We start from the raw sequence: 16,053 nt of genomic DNA, 5'->3' as shown, positions 1-16,053 counted from the left end.
TTGGTTTTCACTAGATTATTTTACAAGCAAAGTATATCCTGCTTTACTGCGTTGTTTAGCATATTGTTAACAAATTTTTAATCTTCAGATACCACTGTAGCCGCGAATGGTATGCACGTCTGGGAGAATAGACAGTTAAAATGTAAAGGGGCATATACAGTTGATCTTCCATAGGAAACAAGCTTGTTTTAACGAAGTACTGAGTCTCTGCCAGAATGTTATGTTTAAAGTGTGGTTTCTTTTCTGTGCAAATTCATTACGCTGTTTAAGAAATTAATTTTCCAGGACATGAAGAGAACACCTCATTCAAACTATATTTGGCATTGTTCTTCATTAAGTGATCGCTTCTCTCAACCGCAGTTGTGATGTCGGGGGGGGGGGGGTGGAGGGAGGGAGGGAGGAAGGAGGAGGGAAATCCCTTTAGTTTTGTGATGAGGTTTTTGGTCTTTAAAGGGGGCTTTAAAACAAAGTCATGATTACTCTTTTGTATGATAAGCCCAAATGTTATGTAGATTTTGTTTGCACGTTTATTTTGAGCCAATCACTGGGTCTTGTGTGTACAATGTACTTATGTATGTATGTATGTTGCTGGACCTTGCTCTATATCTGTGTTGTATTTGGGGAATGTATGCTTAGGTATTAACTCGGTAATGCCTTCTAATTGTAGTGCTAATTACAGTAGGGTTGTTTGGCAAATTAAGTGAGATAGTGCACCCTCCTTGAGCACCCAATGAACTTTTACACACACACACACACACACACACGTTAATGTTAGTATGTTTCTCTCGCCCAATCACTTCACTTTGCTGGAACTAAAACATGCCTTACCTCAGAGCAGTCAATTACCAAAGCTACCCAAGATCATCAATCATGGGGGATGCTTGAAGTTTAGGGGAGGAGCGATGGTCAAACTATCGATTGCTGCACTTTTGTCCTCTCCCACCCCCCACCCTTTTTTCTCGTTCACGGTCCCCTGCACATAAAATCTAAAACAGACTATCCCGTTAATAGTGGGATTTATCAATGATTATGTATGTACCCAGTTGTGAATGTGGCCTCATACATAGATGGCTTTTAAACATACACCGCAAAAAATGTATTTGAGTCAGTTAGGGATTGTTTATTATTGTTATTTTAAGATTTTTGGAAACTAACTAACTAACTAACTAACTAACTGAATAAATAAAAAAACCCAAAGGGTAATTATAGAAATTTGGCTAGATTTTAATGGGCATAGAGAATGAGCTCCAGAGGTCAATAAACCCCTCGAAAATGATGAATGATTGAGTACCTGTGATGATGATAGTGATTACCGGAGCAATTAAACAGTTTGATTAAATGAGCCATCATAACAATGATGTCTGCGGGAAATCAGCCCTCACATATAAAGAAAGATAGTGTGGAGGGCTGACAAACGCCAGTGGGCATTCCTACGAGTTCTGATAGTGGTGAGCCCTGCAGAGCAGACTGTATTTACAAATATGAGAGCAATATGGAGAAAAGTCACTCAGATACTTTTAGCCAGACTTGCACCCTGCTTAAAAAGCGTCAGAAGCCGAAGAGCAGACCGGTTATTTTCCCCCTAGAGGATCTCCTCCAAGATTAAAGCTAGCTCTAAGAGCAACCGATATTCTGTGACTGACTTTCACGGGACTATAAAGAAAGGTGAGTAAAAAGCCCTTAGTATGTAGATCTCTTTCAAGCAGTGGTTAAGTCGATTCATTTCGCAAGGAAAAAGCCGGTTTTGTTGTGCAGTATTTTATACTCTGTCGTATAAATCGGTAACGCAATTCAAGATATTCATGGTAATGAATACTTGGCTAATCCTTTGGGTGCACGGAGACCTACAGAGCAGTAGGTTATGCAAATCCTTTCCTAGTTTTACAGCTGTACTTTTCTAACAGATTTTTTTTTTTTAGAGATCTAGTCATTGATGAATGGTATTTGCTTTTTCGCCCCCTAGAAAGATGCCAAATTCCTAAACTTCATCGGAATCATTTGATTATGGCACTTCCAATATGCCCAAGCTTCTAGGATATATTTTAAATATGTGCAGCTTCTCCATTTATTTTCTAATAGTGGTAGAATGAGTACAGCTGTATATCTCATGTCAAATAGCTTCAATATGATACAAGAAAGGATCTTTCATTGTAATATAGCTGGATAAAAGTAATCTAGTTCCACTGAAGACTTCATGTATTTGTTCAGATCCCAGGCTGGGTGTATTGTGATGAAAGTTTATCCGTTTCCTTGTAAAGAGGAAGTTTCTACACCACTTGATTTACAAATAAGAGTGCTTCATTAATTATAGCATTATTTTATACTTCATTTTTTCATATGCCTGATTTTCATAATATTCAATGTAGATTTCAATTATTCAGAGTAAAGAATTGATAAAGAGCAACATAAATATAGCTAAAAGATGTTGCAGTACCAAATGCTGCTCTTTTCACAATTTTTATTTTAAACTAAAGCCCCTGAGCTGGCTAGCCCTGACGTGTGCGTGCCACCTAGAAGCAAGACCAACTTTAAAAAATGATTTTAAGCTGATAGAAAGTAAAATTTCATATGGTCAGTTAAAGGTTTTTCATGCTCCCCGTTGTGTCATTTTCTATACACAGGGCAGAAGAAAGATGGAACCTTTTCCCACTATCCCAGTGGATTAAAGCATACAATATATGGGAACATAGTTTAAAGCGCTACAGTTTAGCCATTAGAGGATCTAAATTTAGTGTCCCAAAATGAAGCTTTGGACATATTCAAGATTAGGTAGGAATATAAGAAACAGCAGCACCAGAACGCTTAGCTCTTGTTAGGTGTGTGTGTGTGTGTGTGTGTTTTCCTTCCTTTTCCCCCCTAGCATGGTGGGATACTCTTTTTTTTAAAAAAAATAAACAGTAATTCAGGGAGATTAAATTGGCTGATTTCCAGTTTCGCGTGCACACACTTACAACAAAGGCCGATCCCAGTGAAAAGTGTGAGAGAGGCGCATCATTTTTTTTCCTTCAGATTAGACCAAAATCCAAAGAGAAATTAGGTGTCCGGTATGGAAGTGCATCTCCGTCAACAGCTAGCTCCTTTTGCCGAGGCTGGAAATGGTTTTAACAGGCGGTAAAATTTCATCTTGTGGTGTCAAATTGGGGTCAGTTTGGGGTTAGAGCTCTCAGTGTCCGAGAAGGAGCTGTCCAGCTGCGTGGGGACTCATTAAGGGCAAAAGATCCGTTTCAAGAAAAACAAAACAAAGACAATCAGAGGGCTAAAGATCCTCTTCAAATCGCATTTTACAAGTGCACCAGAACAAATATGGACGCTGAAACCCATTCCTTTCAAACTCCCAAATCGGCTTCTTAGCTCTTGGAGGGAGTGAGAGAGAAAATCCGCTAAAACTTAGAGTCTGTTTTCAATCAGCCTTTCCGAAGTGTGGCATCTTAGCCTTTTGCTGGCTTTGAGATCTGCCTCTATTTCTGAGAACCCTTGCAAAAACCGGAGTTGCACAACAGGTAATATTTTAAATGTAAGAAGTGTATTCCATTGTTTATGTTAAACCATTGCTTTTATGCACAGTGCCATATTTTATTGCAAATAGAAAGTTTGGGGGAAACAGGCTATGCTTACACGAAATCACTATTTACTGTTCGGAAATCCTCTACTTCCTATAGGCAGTCATTTGGTTCAATAGATATTTTGGGTAGTTTACTTTGGGGTCCCTAACAGTTTGAAAAGTACATATTGTTAATCTGGTTTATTAAATTTGCGTGGTTTAAATCCTTTTAGCCTTCCTACCTCTGATAGAATAATTGACGCCTGGCTGAAGGGGCAAATTATTTGAACCTTAATCTTGTTTGTAACTTTATTCAATGTTACTTTGTTTGTTTGCTGAGTCGAAGTATTTTTTTTGGATCATGCAAATTGTATCCAGAAATGTAACCTATCCTCCACATTTGCAGACAAACTATAAGGGAAAGGTGAGGGATATTGCAGAATAACATGAATTATTTTGAATATTTTAATTTGTATTTTTTCTTGAAATATTGTTGAATGAAATGTATCAGATTTAATGACGAAAGAAATAATTCTGTTTAAATGATCTGTAGGGTTCTAATATAACCATAACCGTGTATCAAAATCCACGGGAAGTTTTCTCTTTTCGGTATACTATCCAGAAGATCAAGTGTAACATGTTACTCTTCCATTCTTATTTTTATTATAAGGAATATTCCATATTTTAATCTCCCACATACAAGAACTGCACTTTGCTGATTTCCTTTACTGTCCCATACGAAGAATAGGTTTCATTATTAGAACTTGATCCGTTTTTACTCACCTCAATCTAATTCTTATCATTTGGTTTTTCCCCCACTTCGCCCCTAAATTATTCACTAAATATGTGGATTCAGGAGCTGCATCATTTTCCAGGTCTGGTCTAGCATGACCTTTAAAATTAAGTACATTTTAGTTTCGTCAGATCGCTGTGTTCATTTAGTTCTTCTCTCTCTTCTCCCCCCACCCCCGCTTTCCAATAATGTGCTTTGCTTTTCCCCCCTTTTCAGCAATCTATTATTTTTCGAAAATCTTTCCACTCCAGAAAGTCAATGGTAGCCCATCACAGTGAACTTTTCTTGACCTCCACTGCAGTATGATTGGGATCTTTGGAAGTTGGATTAGGAGGAGGTTCATTTAGTTACCTGTTAACATCCTCCCTCCGCCTCTTTTTTCTCTTTCGCTTTTAAAAAACAACACGAACCCAGAGAGATGTAGGTTCTCTCTTCACTTGCAAGTCCCTATTATTCTCCCAGTAAACTCCAGAGATTTAAAACGGCACTTGTGGGGTGGCTTCTCTCCCCCCACCCCCTTATTTTTCTCTCTCTTTCTCTCCTGTTTATTCTGTTAAAGATCCCACAGAAGAGAAGAAGCGATTCAATAAACAGCCCTCTAGCGCTATCTGGCGGGACTCCAACACTTTCAGAAATGCGCTTTTTTCCATTCAGCCCCCAAATATTGCTTTTTTTTTTTTTTTGGTTTGGTTTTGCTTTGAACAGTTAAATGAGACCAGAGCATAGCACTGAAAAGCCTTTCTCACAAGGTGATGGTAAAAGTGGATTCCGAATCCGGGAGCCGACTCACTCGGAGAAACATAGGAGGTGGAAATCTTTACGTTACGGTGTTTCCCCACCATCACCACTCTCTTCTGCCCCCCTCTACCTCCTCACTTCCTTTTAGGATAATTTTATCGTCCTTAAATCGGAACCCACTGCAGCGGCTTTTTTTAGGGTGTGTGTGTGAAGAGGGGCATTAAAATAAATCCCAAGCCAACCTGAATAGGCACCCCTAGAATTGTATATAGCTATGCACGAGAACTGTATTTGAAGTGCTAATGTAAAAGGACAGCGCGTCTTTCATATTTTGTAGACTGTACGAAATGTACACGTGAAGATCAGAACTATTTGACATAAACAGACAACCTGTATATTTACATCGAAAGCAGAAAGGGGAAAAAAACTGTCAATATTTCGTAATAACGCAGTGGGGTCGATGCAGAACTAGCAAGTGCTTTGTATTTATTGGAGGAATCCGTGGACATAAAACATATCTTTCCAACCTGGCATCGTAACAAAAGGAAAATTAGGGATTAAAAAAGAAAGATGGATAACAAAACCGATTTATTATAGCAACCACAGAGCCTACCCCCTACACTTGCAGCTCCCCTCTCTCGCTCAAAATAGTCACTTTTGTTCTCCGGCTACCTACAAAACTCCAAAAGGAGGTTCGTTTTATACTGGAGTTTGGTTTGGTGTATGCGGAGAACAATGTCCAGACCCCCTTTGAAATGACTGGGAGACACACACACACACGCTCTCTCGCGCTCTCTCTCTCTCATTGCCCATTTCCCTCTTTGAAAGATCTTCCGAGTCCATTGTCTGAAGCAGGACACAATCTTAACTTAAAAAAAAATGCGTAGAGCTTGGTCTGTTCATGCATAAAAGAAATGGCTGGCAAAACAATATAACGTGTTTCCTGGAAATATAGTTTTGAGGCTGGCATGAACAGCGCCCGCGGTCTTTTTCCAAAAGATGGAGAGTTTTCTTTCTAAAACAATCGCATCTCCCCCAAAGAGAATGCAATATACATATTTGTCTTTGTGCTCCATACAAGCAATGCAAGGGACGTACAACAGAACATACGGCCAGTTGGTCCTCATAATGCTTAGTTTGGCTGTAATTAATTGAAAACAGTTATTAGGTCGTCATTGGCAATAGCGTAAATAATTGCAGCAGATTTTTACTTAAAATTGACCGGTCACAGAGTGATAGATCGATTCGAGGTATAAAAATGATGTATCAAAACATCAATGTCGATTATTTGAAATATTGTAGTCGAATCTTTTTATTGCTTCATCGGTTAAGTGTCTGAAAGTGCTGTGTTCCAACATATATTTATGTTGTCAATACTGTCAAAACTGTCAGTTTTATTACAGTGGATTTGTAATACATTTCGGATTTGCTCATTTACATAAAATACCCCCCCTACCCAGCCCTGAGCCCCTCTCTCCTTTTCCTATTTCTGGGAAATCTATGTCAGTTAAATCAGGGCTCTACTGCAGCAAAAAGTACAGACACTGCTCCATCAAAATCCCTTTCCTGCCCTGCTTTACAAGTCTTGGGCTATTTCTCACTTGCATAGAGGTGGATTGTCCCTCACCTCCAATTTCCCCCAATAGAATTTAAACACTTTGTTATAATCGCACTTAAATTAAATCCTTTAGGAAACTGGGACGCGCTACATGAATAGACCGAGATGCACCTAAATGAACCAGATCACACTTGTGAAGACTGAAAAGCAGAGGCGAAAAGGGAACTGACCATACACGTTTCGATGGTAGTTTCAACAAGGAAGCAAAAGAAGCCATAAATATAGGTGCGCCTTGTATTCCCCTCTCAGCGGCTTTGGAAGTGAAATGAAAAACGCGAGTTAGGCGCAGTATTGACAGTTTTAATTCGCCCCCACTTTAACAAGGGCATCTCAGAACCGATCATTTGCTTTAAAAGTAAAAGCTTTTTGTTAAGGGGCAGCCAGCTGATTTAGGTACTCGTCTCCAATTTTCATGGCGAGCCTAGTAAAAGGAATAACATCTATTTAAATACTAAACTCCATAGAGTCTATAAATAGTCAAATTAGTCGAGTAACTTTATTCTCTTCCCTGGAGAAACTGCTTGTGAAAGGTTGCTGAGATGACTTGAATTTTCTTTTGGGGAGCTGTGTGTACAAAGGGCGCATGAAGAGTGCATGTGGAATAGGGAAGGTTTCTTTGCTAACTGCAGAGCTACTAGCAGGTACTTTTAATTGACCTACCAGCCCTCTTAACACCTTCTATTTACATGCTTGTTTGAGCCGTAAGATTTTCGAAATGTAAACTGTGATTCATGTTCTAAATGTCGTGTGCATCTCTCTGTATGTGTGTGCGTGCGTGCGATCACTTCGGAAGTAAATGGAGAAGTAAGCTGCGCAAAGGGGGGAAATCGCCCCTGGGGTGCTTTGTTTACTTTGGCTTCTAAAATCCTGCTAGGAGATGGTTTCCGCACTGTGTGGCAAGTGTTTCTTCAAGAAATTCATCAGCCCTTCTGCAATTACTCCGAGGTCTGGGGGAAGAGAGCTGCCATCACTTTCTCACATCCCAAGGTGTCGCATAGAGGAGAGAAGGGGCGGGGGGGGGGAAGCTGAAACATTTAATTATAATTGAAAATAACAATGGAAAAACCCTCCCAAGATTGTACTTAGAAAAACTTCCAGGGAATGTTTGGGAGCGCTGTATGTGGTCTTTCTTTTGGGGAAAGGGGAACAACACCCCAGCCCGTGCAATAATTAGCCTGAACAATAAACATAATTAGAATAAAAATCAGTTAGAATTTTTGCGTTTTTTAATTACGTTTCATTTTGCGGTAAGCCGTAAAATTATGAATGCCCCTAATTAAACACAATCCACTCGGAAAGCATTTACCAACAATTATTCTTTAATCAGTTGGACTGGTAGCCCCAAATGATGCTGTTAAACATCAAAGGGACGCCTCAGACGTTACCTTTTAGTCCTAAGTAAGAGGATTAATTTCTATAATTAGAGGGGATAAATATGTGCATAAATGCATCTAATTTTTGGTACACGCTCTCATCCTATCTGGGAGACAAGAGCGTCTCTAACAGGGCAAACGCAAGCAACCTGGATTCCCTAGGGGCTAAAATCTGACGTACCCCCGGAGAGGTGTATGTCTGTGCGCCCCTACGCACCTATACACGTGATGGGAAATGAGACTGGGCTCGATCCTGTGCGCTGCTAATACCTCTTCAGTCGGGCGGCGGACTCTCAGCTCCCACCATTGCCATCAATGGGCACTGAGGCCGCAGGATCGGGCCCAGTATATCCAAAGTAATTCAGCACGATTGTAGGAGCACGGGATATATTTAAAAGGCAACAACCACCACCACCACTGGGATCTACCTCATGTTTTGATTCCCAAGGGGACAGTTTAGTGCTCCCAACTGAAGCTCAAGACTGAGTTTAATACTACTAATAAAATTAGCATGACCTTGATTACACCCTGTATGAATATCTCATTTACCTAACGACTTTATGTCACGTACGCAGAAGGTCAATTTCCTTTTAACCTTTCCCATTGCTGCAGTAAGCATTCTCTTATAATCAATGGCTGTTTGAATAATCAATTCACATTTTATGATCCCTGACAAACTCAATATATGTGCGCCTTGTTTCAGCACTGCAGCCTTGACTTCGCAGGGCCGTTTACACGTGGGGGAGAATTTGCGCTGGGGTCGCCCTTGCACCACCGGGTACTTTCATCCGCTGATGAGCCCAGAGACCGCGGAAAAGTTACTAATCACAGCAGTCTCTCCAGCTGTGTAACGCACTCCGACCCCGGAGAACGCTATCTTGACCAGGAGCAAACAGCTGGCTTCTCTGCTGGGTTTCACATCGAAGTTTGGCCCGCTCCTTCTATTGCTGTTTTGCAACAACACTTGGTCGAGAGCTTTTCCTTGTGATCATCAGCGTTATTATTTTTCAAAATAACCGTAAAGTGGAATCCTGCCGCTCCTTGACTCCTGCCAGCCTGAGGACTGGTTGGTGGATAGCCTGGATGTGTTATTTCACACATTTTTCATACTGTTCAAGCCAAAATATTGTCGCCCCCCCTTCCTAGGAATGTACATAATCAAATCATCTGGGACAGATTTGCCTTCCTCTACGTGCTAGGATAATAAAGGATTACAATACAGAGTACTCCCACCTTCCGGAAGCTAAAGGTAGCCTCTTGCCTGATTGCCCCACCGCCTTAATGATGTCTGAGGGAAGCATGGTGTCTTCTTCAGATACTTTGTGCACATGTAAAACACTGACTTAAACTTTGCATTAGATTAAATATGCCACTGACATTAATTACATTCTCATCGCCACCAACTTCTTCAGTTTTATTTGACTCCCCTACTTCGGTCCAAACAAACCAGGTGTTGAGCAACTTACCTCATAAATTGCAAATGGTAGGGGAAGAAAATGTACCTTAACCACATTCATTATGAATAAAACAACAAAAGCTACGAAGTGGGGCGGGGGAGGGGGAGCTGAACTTTGCAAATGTTTTTCTGTAAGTAGCTCACATTTTGAGGTGATCTATTGGTGCGAGTCAGGAAGTGAGAGTTAGTGTAACCCTGTTCCCTCTACTGGATAATTAACCCTGATTCATAGCCTTTTCTACCTAGGAACGTATGTTTCGTTTCCCTCTGCAGAGTCAACGTTACCTACTGTTCATTGGTATGTTGTTATTCCCTGAAAGTAATTGCACTTGATATTCTCCTGGGCAGACTCATTAGCCAAAGGCAGGGTGGCGTTGCCATTCTTAGAAAGTCTTCTAACAACTCAGTAGAAACATGTGCTCCAGAAATTTAGTACAAATGGGAGCAGATTCTCAGCGCCGGAAACAATCGTTAGGTGCCGCATCTCCCCCCAAGGGGATGGAGGTCAAAAGGGAAGCATTTTTTGTCCCACTCAACCAGGATATATTTCTGAGTCCCATCCCTCACTGTGCATGATTAAAGCTGCAACAGAAGACAATTTAGGCATAATGAAGATATTCAAGTGTTTTTGAACCTTTGTCCAATAGTCTCCAGAAGAAAACGCCCTATACACCCAGATACAGATGAGGCAGTTGAGAAGACAGCTTCCAAATTCATTAGCCTGCTCTCCTTTACATCCTTTTAAGATTTATTATATGCATCCTGAAAACACTCAACTGCTCACCCACCCTTCCAGACTTACATGTAACTTCTTTCTTACACATGTTTGGTATCACCTATCTGCCTGCTTCCATCACTCCTGCTAAATAAATTACACCACAGGTTCTTAGAAAAACTCAGGGAAAATAAAACAATTTCACCTCATTTTGTGAAGGGAAAAATCTGCTTGATTGTTTGTTTTTTTTTTTTTCAGGTGTTCTTCATTTAAAAAAAAATCTTATTCTTTTGGATCTTGGCAGGTTACCGGGAAGGTTCAAAATAACACTGCCATGGAAGGGCTAATGCAGCTATCAAATGCCCCTCACAAGGTGGATGAAGAGGAACTAGAAGAGACAACAAATAGGCTCATCAAATCTCAGGCTATCACTACATCCATGACCAATTTCAGGATACCTAAGAAAGTCTAGAGAGCTGTATTGATTATGAATTATGCTGGCAATTGTATGTTTTTAAATAAAATAATGATGGTGTCAAAGGACATGGATATAGAATGAAGTGACTTTACTCTTCAAAGCAAACAATGAAGTTTCATGTCTAGGCAGCTCATTGTATTCAGAGACTTTAATTACTCAGAGCTTCTTCCCTCACAGATAGCTGATAAGACTCAAAGGGCAAAAACCCATCTCTGGTGTACTCCACTGACTTCAATAGTGTTCCACCAGGGATGGATTGGCCTAAGTGTTTCTGGCAGGATTATGCTAATATAATAATATTTATAATAAACTGCATGCAGAAAGCCAGGGAACCAGAGATTTGACCTCTGCTAATCAAGTAGATCTTCACACTCCAAAAGATCTGAAAATCATCTTGTAGGTCTCATCTGCTAGAGCAGAAGATGCCTTTGAAGGGAATAGGCCTTCCAGCTGTGCTTCCCTTCAGGCAATCCCCTCCATATGATAGCCTTCAATATTTTGGGGTCCAAACCTATAGACAAAACTCCCATTGATTTAAATGAGATTTTTGCCTGACTGAGGAATACAGGACAGGGCTGTCTACCTGGTCCTGCAAGAGCAGAGCACCCCATGAAAAGTGCTGAGTATGCCTAATTCCCACTGACTTTAATAGGAATTCTGGACCTTCAGCACACAGTAATAAGCTCCTGGCACCTCACAGGATCAGGTCCTTAATTAGTATTTTAGCTATTGTCAGTCATCGTTTTTGTATGACATGTTTTCAACACCATCTCTGGTATTATGAAGTGCATGATACATGCTGCAGTTTAAAATGTTTTCCACATCTGCAGAAATAAACAGGCTTCTTAAGTGATGAAACAAGATTAAACAACAATATACTAATAAATTTCTTATAAAGCAAGTATACACAAATTTATAAACCTCCTAGTATTACATCATTTGCAATTATAACTCATCGCTAATAGTTCTATTGATTAGTGGCATAAAAAGCTCTAGTAGAAGCAGTTCTTTGGAGTAGAGAAATATAACAATAAAAAAAACCCCATAAGAAGTGTTTGTCCCATACTCTTACCTTGAGGCCATATTACAATCACAGTAAGACATATCCAGGCATGTGTCACACTGGATAATACTATTTCTTGGGTGTTTGAGGGCACTTGGCTTTACCTTGTACTTCACAACAGCTGAGCCATGTCACTTAGCTGCATGATCCTGGCTCTAGTGGAAAAAATTACTAAGCTATATAAATTTATAATTATTTTACATTAAATACTCAAAATATTGCATTTACCCAGCATTCACACACAATGTTTAAATAAACATTTTTTCCAAAGTTTTTCTCTTGGTGGAAGAGCTGATCAAATTATTCATTTTGAATACACACTAGCTGGTCAATATAGTGCTATTTTCTGTTCTCAAATGCATTATTATTGATATGTGTTATGATAGCACCTAGAAACCTCAAACAAGGATTAGGGCCCCATAATCAATCCTTATTTTTGTGAAAGTATTCATTACTTGCAAGTATTTAGCAAGAATAGTTTAGGCAAACAAATTTCAGTCTATGGGCCCTTTGCAAAATGTTCATTTAGACTTTTTGCAATTCATTATTCTCGATGTATGACTGGTTACCTTAGTCACATGGTATTAGTTCTGCTCTCCAACTGGTTGGCTGAAGTTTTTTAAACAGGAGGTTAACAGCAAAAAGCAATAACAAATATTCACACCTGATTCTGCTTTCATTTAAGTCAATAAAAGCACAAAGGACACCCATCAAACCCATTTGTGAGATGAACATCTGTTTGTATGAATGTTCACATATAGTGAGTAAAAAGGGATACAAACATGACAAACTAAACTGCCAGTTGGAATCTGAACACCTGTTTCCAAATATAGTTTTGCAGTATGAAATCAGTTCTATTTTTTGTGAAGACAGTATAATTACAATTCTACAACATTATTATAAAGAACCAAAAGTCATGAGAATTGTCCTAATTTTCTTCCCCTACCTAGGTTTAATTCCAAATTATTCTGTGTTACAAATGGGTCTTGTTTTTGGAGCAAGAAGAATATTGTTTGTACCAGAGGCAGATGCTCCTTGATCTGTTGTTTTCAGATTTCAGCCATTGATAAGGTGTTGGCTGCAGCCTATATGTTCAGGATAACATTTTGATCTGAGAATAAATATCTAAAGGAGTTTTTAGTGTTTGAGGGTGCCATTCAATTTCTTACCTCCCCCAACATAAATGGAAAAATATATATAAAGGGCTTGGTCCTGCATTTCTTGTGCATTGAAAATTCCTATTGACTTTACTGGGAGTTACGAATGTGCAAATGTTGGGTCCTTATTTTCATGGAAACTACTATATTTCTATATTGTTATTTTTACAGTTGTAAAACTCTGTTTTGTGTCTACTGCCACTGTACAAAAAGAAGAAGAAATGAAGTATTTATTGTACCCAAGAGCAAAATATTGTATTATCAATAAGTACAAATGGTTCCAAATCATGGATTTCCAATTCAAATGCAGATCTGAACTGCTGTAAAGTTTGAAGGTGTTAGGATAAAGGGTTTTAATTCAGGCCTTTCTCCCTTACTAAAGTAATAAATAGAAATTGCTGTTGTTACAAAGAAACACATTTGCAAAAAATACTGATGAGTTTGAATGTGAAGTCAGCAGGGGGGAAAGACAGGAAAAATAATTGGGTCTGAGTGTCTTCTCTGGTGTAAGCTAGGAGTAACTCTACTGAAGTTACTGGACTTTCACTGGTGTAAAGCTGGTGTGAGGGGAGAATCAGGGCACTTGTGTTTAAATAGATGGAATTACTTTAAGAGGACTTCTAAGAAAACAATGTGCAAATAAATACAAAACAAAAGGGAAAATATAGAGACATATTACCTTTTTTGCATGCATGCTTATTTGTAAGTGCAAATTAGATTTGAATATTCATGATTCACAAATCATTGACAGTTTGAAATAATGCAAAATGAGGTTAAGGCAAGGGACATCAAATAAATGCATCACTAAATCAATAACAATTTGATTGCGCATATACTTGTAAATTGCCATTACAGTTTTTGACATAGGAGAAAAAAATGCTGTGCATGTGGTGAAGGAGGACACATAAATACTCTTTTTGTATGTGTTTATATTTTTGCAGTTCAGCATGTACTTGGATAACACTGTTATCCAAGTGACCAGACATAACTTTATTTTTTTCAAGACAGTTACAGTTTCTTTTGCTTATCCCGTCTCTTGTATTGTTTTGCTTAGTATGTTAAAAATTCAATTTTCAATATACCCGAACAACAATGTTGTAAAATAAAGCGATTGCTTACTGCAGATGGTTTCAGAAGAAGGCTCACCTGCTAATCAAAGTACTATCATAAAATCATGTTCAGTGGAGATTATCCATTTGTTTCAGGGAATTTTGTTCTATGAAGTGGGAGTGAGTTGCAAGTCTCAGGGCAAATTGCTGGAGTACCGGGCTTTAAAATAATGACAGATTGAAAGATGGCCAACCTAACCATTTAAATCAGAGCTTTTTCATTTTGCCCTTCTGTAAGCATCAATAAAGTATTGGATCTCTGTCTCACTTGTGAGCTTTGTGGCTCTTTAAAGTGGAATAGTTTAAAATGTTGATGAGTATATAGAGCCAAAAGGTAAAACTGCTGAATATAAGCACTCATTTAAAAATTACTCCAATGTATTTGTTTCTCCTAAATGTTCCTACTTTGATTACTAAACACAAACTGTAAGATATTAGCCAGCACTCTTTCTTCAGTGTCCTCCGTGGTTTCCCTGTTCTCCAAGATAACCGATGAAGGATATGTAATGGGTCAAGTGAAGTTATACATACATAGTAGCACTGATGTCAAAACCAAGCAATAACATCAATTTGGAAGTGGTACAGGGGACTTTGGTCCTTTAAGAAAGAGAAGAACATGACTTCTTGCAGTGCTGTGTTTAAAAGCCTCCACTCACAGGAATGAAGCTTGCAATTAACTCATGTCAAAACACTGCAGAAGGGGAAACCCAGATGTTGAATAACTTTGGAAAAGGATAACCTCACGTCCTCCCCAATCCCCAAGATGAGCTTGTCAGAAAATATGTCTCTCATGCTATCACGATACCACAAAATACCTGTATATTCTATGTTTAAATTCAAAATCAATTGTGCAAGAAACTCCCTTTATTTGTGAATTCTGCATTGTGAATAAACAATCGATTAAAAAAGATCCTCTTAAAAAAATCAAAAGGCCAGTTTGACTTTTCTTCTCATCTTCAGAGTTTCTTGTGAAAGAAACGAATCCCTCTTCAGAGTGAGTGAATGGGGAGAACATTAGCTAGTGGTTACAGCAGAGGACTGGAAATCAGCAGTACTAGATTCTACTTCTGGCTTTGCCACTGACTTGCTGGCTGACCTAGGGCAAGTCATTTAAGCTGTGCCTCAATTTCTCTGTCTATAAAATGACGCTCATAATAGGTAATACACAAGGTACGGTGAGGCTTCATTCACTGATGTTTATAAAACAATGTAAGCTCCTCAGCTGAAAGGGGATCTGTATGAACAGAGTGTTATTATTAACATTACAATTCCCTGCATGGAACAGCTCCTCAACTAGTACCACTCAAATCCTCTCTAATTTCTTCAAATTAAACAATCTTGAGGGGTTTTTTTGAGGGGAGACTTTGGGGGAGGGACTACAGCCTCTTGTCACATTCAGTAAATCATATAATCTTCATTACTCCAAATGAGAAAGTTACTGCCTCTTTAGATTAGTAGAAACCCTGTAAATGCATGCATAAAAGTAAAGGAGATAAATGCTGAGCATTTTCCCATTCTATTTAGATTCTTACATTGCACCCATCACCATGGTATCCAAGTGCTGCTCAGAAGAAATTTGTTCTTCCTTCTGGTGCATTGAACTCAGAGTAGCTATTGCATTACCAGTGAAAATATGTCACTAGTGCTACAGCCCGATCTTCATTTCAGCAGAAGACTGAGAGCCTTGTTCTATTTTCCCATAAAAGTCAGAGTATTTGATTAGAAACTTGGACCAACATCTCTATTTAGTGACTGATCAAAGTTTGGACATATTAGTGAGGTTTTCTTCAGAAGAAACTCCTGGTGGGTGACAATAGGAAAGTAGCTCAGCTAGGGCATATCAAAGCCTCCACAGGGTCAATACATGAATTAATTTCATTGGAAATTCTTTGCTGTCTCCTCTCCAAATCTCCTTCCTTCACCTGCTCCTGCTGGAATTCCTGGTGTGTCTCTAACTGCTCTCTATCTGGCCACTCATGAACTCTTTTGTCGTAGTCAGAGGATACTGACCC

At 39.1% G+C, this 16,053-nt stretch overlaps 1 long non-coding RNA gene across 1 annotated transcript; it reads left to right on the top strand.

Moving 5' to 3' along the window:
* The first annotated feature begins 393 nt into the window (after nt 1-393).
* Nucleotides 394-14,965, top strand: LOC101942390 (uncharacterized). The gene is made up of 3 exons (XR_002887989.3): nt 394-1,665; nt 2,622-3,500; nt 10,539-14,965. It is a non-coding gene; the product is annotated as an uncharacterized LOC101942390 (long non-coding RNA).
* Nucleotides 14,966-16,053: the final 1,088 nt, after the last annotated feature.

This window comes from Chrysemys picta, chromosome 4 (assembly GCF_011386835.1).
Source record: "Chrysemys picta bellii isolate R12L10 chromosome 4, ASM1138683v2, whole genome shotgun sequence".
Lineage (NCBI taxonomy): Eukaryota > Metazoa > Chordata > Testudines > Emydidae > Chrysemys > Chrysemys picta.
Note: the sequence above shows the minus strand (reverse complement) of the source record. Positions and strands in the feature narration are given on the sequence as shown.